The following is a 6,672-nucleotide window of genomic DNA, read 5'->3' as shown; positions in this document are numbered from 1 at the left end:
GTGACCACGGGTCCCTACAGGGTTGGACTTCCAAGCCCCCAAAGCAACCAGGAAGGCAGCCCCCACGTGATCCAGGGTGGGCATTGACTCTCTTCTGGTCCCTGAAGACGTCCCGGCCGGGTCATTGCCCCTGGCATCCCTGACAACGCCTTTGTGGACAATTGGGCCTGGAGAGACGCTCGTCATCGTGACTGGACGGGATCTTTGGTTTCATCCCAAAATTGGGTGGCCTAAGTGCCCGGCTGAGTGGTCAGAGCCCCAATGAGATCTTAAATCCCAAGTTAACAAGTGCAGGTCCGTCCTTACAGGATTTACGTTGCCTCCTTAGTGACATTTGCCTCCGTTCTGCCCTCACCGGTGTATCAGCAGATCAAAGTAAGGACGGCGTGACTCGGCCTCAGCATTCGTAGATATTTTGAGGAAGTCGAGTATAATTATTGAACACTGTAGCTGCTCCTGAGAGTGAGACCACCCTGCGACTGACGTCTGAAGAGAAGTAATTTGCTTTCTCTCCCGTTTACGGTGAAAAACTAAAATAAAATAAAGCTTGAAGGTGTAGGGATAGCAAAGTTAAAACATACCAGAACTTGAGGAGTCTTCATCACAGTCTCTCTGTCCATCTTATTAACAGAAGACCCCCTTCTTCAAATTAGCGTCCATTAAGGGACTCAAGATGTGCATTTCTGCTCCAGCGGTGAGCCCGATCATGTGACCACCGCGCCCTGACGCTCAGACCAACTTTGTATACTTGGGTACAAATACAATGAGATCAACAATAAATAAAATAAAGTTGAAAAGGAAACAAGATGGCACAACTATTATAACACACAAGCTGTGTGAGCCCGGGGTCCTGGAAACTGCTAAAATCATCGGAAATAAAACGGAAATGTCGAGATGTCAGGGAATTGAACCGAACTCCTCTGGGCGTCTGTCTCTCTTCTCAGAGGATTCGTTTTGCTGACGCGCTCGCCTCGCTTGTGTTATTAGCGGCTAAGCGAGGTTTCTGTTTCCTTGGAGGCGGAGCCCTCACCCTGACTCCGCCTCTCACTTCCGGACGGACAGACAGACAGACAGAGAGACTTCCACGCGTAGACATTATATATAAGACAATATGATTTACAAAACATATTCCACAAACTCAGGCATCACATTTACAGTCGGCCGGGACCCTTGCCCAGCTGGCACGCCCGGAGAGTAGAAGGACCACGAGAGGAACAGTATCACCCCTGGAATATGAGAGGGCAGACACCCTGTAAGGACCCGTGGCCACCGCTAGGAGGCGCTTGGACATTTGCTAGACTTTGGACTGCAGCATTCCTGGTGTGGCGGAGACCATCAAGGGGCACCTGGTGCAACATGAAAGGGGCTCAGGCAGAGGACAGAGCTCATGGGACAGGAGTGGAGATGGCAAGAGAAGAAGAAGAAGATGAAGAAGAACAGAGAAAGAGAGAGAGAAGGAGAGGAGTGAGTTCTTGTAGCTGATTGGTGCGCAGCGTGCGGTGCTGTGAGGGGCAGAAGGAGAAGACAGACGTCTGCTTTTGGGACTTGGAGTGTCTGAGAGTCCGGCTGAGGTCTGATTGTCCACCTCAATTATCTGCACAGACATGTGGTCTGCGCCCGCTACAAAGACCATTGAGATCAAATTACAATACGACTCTGGGGGGCTCTGAATGCAGGAGTGATCGATGCACACAGAAAGTCCCCCTGATTTACTGAGAGCACTTGAGGTCTTAGATTGAAATGTGATTCGTCATCAGGACCAGACGGGCAGTCCCATATGTCCCGAAGCCCCCGTGTGCACGTCTCCAGTTCTTCAATGTGACCGACTGCGGTGTCTGACTGTTGATTCGCTGCACACTCTGCATTAGGACGCCACCATTTTACACCTCATCATCCCTTCACTTCAACGTAAGCCTCCCGATGAAATGAAAAGGCACACGACCAACAGGAACAAACTCGCCGGCCTACAGACTCAGACCAACAGAAGCACAGAAGCAGAACGTCGACATCACGCAAGCGCAGGCCTTAGAACAACTATGACAACGTATGACAAAGCACAGAGCGACGTCATCTGAAGATCAGCGCCAGCAGGGCTCACACCTGGCAGTTACACACACAGCTCTTCTGATGAGCAGCGCCAGCCTGGCAGACAACAACCCCAAACTGATATTCCCTTCATATTCCAGCGTAGGCCGATCCGCGTTCATTTAGCATTGTAAACGCTAGGTGGCACTGTTGTCCCTTAAACCCAACAGACAGACATGCAGGACGCAGGATAAACCAATAAGCAGATATTTCAATTCTTTTCTTGCTGTAGCAGTGCCCTCAAGCGCCACAGCCACAGTTAACTGGCATATCATTAAGCTTAATTCTCTCCAATAATTCCAGTTCTCTCCTCCACACCTCCCAACAAGCCTGTCCCACACCTCCTGACTCCCAGCGTCCTTTGTGTGGTCCTTGACCCGGAAGTGCTTCTGCTTCTGTTTTTCCTCCCATGTGACTCGTGAACACTTCCGACTTGACAAAGAGGAGCAGGCAGAGATCCTTCATGGGGGGACGCAGAATGCAGTACAAGGTGACAAGGATGAAATGTGTGGAGCACACGATGACGGCCAGATGTGGATCAAGTGATAGCCATTGGCAGCAGAAGATGAGACTGCTCTACAGTGCCTACCGGGCCCTTGGTTAGCCATCTGGCACCACACACCCCAGTGAAGTGGCAATAGCAGCACCCTTGGGACAGACGCCCAGCGGCTATGGAGTCCTGAACATCTGATCTCCAGAGGTCTCTCATGGAGACACCAGCACTAATGTTCTGTCATCCAACACACAGGCCAGGCTGATGCTTCAAAAGGTGGCCTTGGCTTAGCCTGTCTTAACAAGAGGGCCCACCTGTCACGTTTACACCCAGAGCTCTGATTCTGACTCAGAATACACAGACTGAGAAAGAGCAGCTGGCAGAGGTTTCATCAGTACGTCTTTGGTACCCAGTGGTTGTCCAATCAGATCACAAACCTCTGGAAGCCATCTTCATTGATCTGCCACCCTGTGATCTTCTAAAGTAAAGTCCACAGCACAGGCCTCATCTTGAACATGTAATGCTGCAGAAACTGACAAAGAACACATGAGTGAGGATGAGGAAGGTGTTTATGCCACAACATTAGCCACCTCCCTCGGAGAGGAGCCATATAGACAGGTGCAGAATGCAACCTCTGGGGATGAAACAATGCAAGAAAAGGGCGGCCGAAGCACAGACAGCAGGTAGACGATGCTGCAGGTAAACCAGCCGATCCCAAATAGTATCAAGGACAGTAAACTCACCTTTATGGTGGGCGACAGAAGCATCACCCCTACCAAAATGAGGTCCTCATCAAGGTATGCCAAGAACCAAAGACCAAGTTCATGACGTGGCCTGATCCACCAATATGGAGCAAATGTTAGGACAGCAACATCTCCCAAGAAATCACAGAGAAGTCCTACAAAGTCCGGCGCCACCTAAATCACCGCGGCGCAAAGCTGGTGTAGATGTCCTCAGGCTATAAGAAGTACAGCAGATTAGGGCTACGGCAGCACATTCAGCGACTGCAGAGCTGGAAGTTGTGTTTTCAAGGCACGCAAATCCTAGAGACCACCAGCAAAGCCTGGGACATAACATGGAAGTTCTCAGAGCCTGGAGATCCTCTGCCAATCAGTGTGGCCGAGAGAAAGACAATCAGACTTGTGCTCAAGGAGGCTTTCCAGACCAACACAGACACACATCTTGCATTACTTAGTCGGAGAAATGCAGCAGTAACAGGGTCTGGGTTTGTCACCAGCAGAGTTACTGATGGGCCGCCTTCTCAGATGTGCCCACCCTGAGACCCAGACAAAGACGAGCACATCAAGAACAAAACCGAAAGAGGACTATGACCAGCCCACAAAGTCACTTTAAATCACTGGCCCAGCAGCAGAAACCCGGCAAGGTCTGAAGTCAGCTATGGCGGTGCAGAAGCATCAGGGGTCCGGTCGTGTGACATTGAGACTTCAACAGGCCAGAAGCACAGACTTTATTCTCTTTGTGACACTGGACTGTGACTTGATCTGATTCTCATCGTTTTCTTTTTGGCCTTTAAAAATAATAAAACATTGTTTCTAAAAAATGGAGTTCAGACGTAACAGAGGACATCTCAGCTGCTGAACAGGGACACCTTTGTCACTGATGAGTGGGAGGAAGACTATGACAGTACAGAACTGGCAGCAGCACAAGAAGATGCTGGTATGGCACCTCCAGAAGGCCACCAAATGAAAGACAAGTTCAAGAAAGGTCCAGCAGAAGTGGCAGGGCAGGGCTAACGGTAAGGGTTAAGCTCCTATGGTGGGCCGAGTCCTCAGGACTTCACACACACACACACACAGAGTAATAAGCGCTGGACTGATGAAGTGCACTACCACAGTGGCTTAGTCCTCGTGTAAGGAATCCTTGTCTCTGAGTGGCAACACCAGCAGATGTGGAGACTTACAGGAAGAAAGAAACACTAAAAAAAGGAGACGAGTCCAGCTGCAGACCACCACAGCTCGGCCATTCAGGGGCTCAGCCATTCAGGGGCTCCGCCATTCAGGGGCTCTGCTGCACGGCTAATGGGGTTGCAGGTTCTGACTCATCTTAGCCACAGTGTAACAGGTGTGATCACATCAAGTGACAACGTCCTCAATGAAGAGGGGCTCTGGAGGTCCACAGCCAGAGTCTATTGAGATACACATTTGGGGAAAGGGGAATGTCAGACATGGAGGAGGTGAAATGTAAAGAGCTGTTATGAGCAGACAGTCGATGTGACGATGTGAGCAGCAGGTGGGGCAAAGGGCAGAGTGCCACCTGCAGGAATGGAGTCGAGCGCCATTTGTAAATGTTGAGGAACATCGTGTTGAGTGCATCAGGAGCTTCTGAGAGTTAGTCGCCCACCTTGCACTGAATCCCCTCTCATGCTTTAAGGCCGCCCCGTAGCTTCTGATCCTTCATCTATCCCAGCCAGGGCTTCAGGTGCCTTCTGTGTCTTGGTGGCGCGTTGCTCATTTTCTTGAGCGGGTTGCTCTTTCTTTTAGTTATGATTCGCGGTATTCTTCACGTTTCTCGTTTTGTGGTCCTCCCACAGTCGAGGCCACACACCCATCATGGTTCCTGGTGGTTCGTTGTGAATGCACTGGGGGGGACGGGGGGTTCACTGAGTTTAGGTGGGTTTATTGGTCTTTGACCACCTACTCTGTTCTTTTGAGCTCTCTTTTGATTCTGTGGTGGGACTTGTGGTGTTTGCTTCAGATTGTCTTGGTAGTCTTTATGCCTTTGTGACCTTCAGAGCTTCACAGTTTAGCAGAGCATTTTGTGAGAATGAACATTTTATTGTTTAAGACCCTGCATTTGTCCTTCTATTTAACTGAGATTTGATGGAACATATCACTGACCCCAAAGCCCCCCCAGTCCCCTTTGACCCCCACTGGGCATTTTCTTTGGAAGATGTTGTAGGACACCCAGTTTATGACACTGCACACCTAAACAGCTTCTGGAGAAGACAACAGCCAAGAGCGGGCACCTGGACCACTACTGCAGCATTTAGCCTTCTGAATGACTTTGGGGTCTTCCAACAGGGCCTGATGGGGACTGTGCTGAATGTTTGTAGGAGTAAAACTGTCATTTGTCATGACTGCTTTTTGTGGCTGTTACTTTGAGATGACACTGACGCTGGTCGATCCATGCAGCTAACACTCCCTGTTGGACACACCCGTCCATCCACCTATGGTCACCAACTTTTTAGGTGCCCACTGGCCTCTGGGACAGTACAACATCCTGGTAGGCACCTGCTCAGCCCAGGGCCACATGGCACCTCAGAGAGAACCTGACTGGCACACGGCTGTCTACTGTTCAGGATGAACTGAAAAGTTGAAGACCTCGACCATCAAGACTATCAGCCCCTCAGTCCACTTCATTCAGTGCCAGCTTTGATCTTCAGCTGCAAGGCCACTTGACTGGCACTCACACTCATGTTCTGTAATCCTGTTGTAAAGTTACCCCTGAGTTGGGCACCCCTGACGTAAAGCATTTTGCTGTCATTTATCTTGTCAAGTTTGAACTCATCGTCCTCTGTTCGTATTTTATTCTTATTCTGTGTCGGCCATTTTGAATTTCTTTATCTCTCTGCTTGTTCTCAGTAAATTGAGCCCGGGGGGGGACGGGAGTGGTCTCCCGCTGATGCACCGCCCCCAGTACTATTTAAGAGCCTATCAGACGGCCCGCTGAGCCACTTGTTCTCACTGCTGCCCCCCGTGTGAACCTTTGCTCCGATTCTTCTGCTTTTTGGATGCTGGCGCTGGCTCTGTCCCTTGGCATTGGCATTGATTACTTGACACAGATTTGATTTTGTTCACTTCTGGCCGATAATTTTGCTTTAACCTCATTTATAAATGCTTCTTCTAGAAACATAAACTCTTCTATATATAAATAAGTATATATATATATAGTGAAATATAGCAGCCCAGACACACACAGGCGGACACCGTTTCACTCATCACCCACGTTTATTTACAATTACAGTACAATTAAGTGCACTGCCACCAAACCCCCAGTCTCCCCAAAGTCAGTAAATCACTGTCCTCTTCACACAACACTCGGGCCTCTCCTCGCCTCCTCTGCCTCTTCCTCCT

Source organism: Polypterus senegalus, chromosome 14 (genome assembly GCF_016835505.1).
Source record: "Polypterus senegalus isolate Bchr_013 chromosome 14, ASM1683550v1, whole genome shotgun sequence".
Classification (NCBI taxonomy): domain Eukaryota; kingdom Metazoa; phylum Chordata; class Cladistia; order Polypteriformes; family Polypteridae; genus Polypterus; species Polypterus senegalus.
This window is presented reverse-complemented; position numbering follows the sequence as displayed.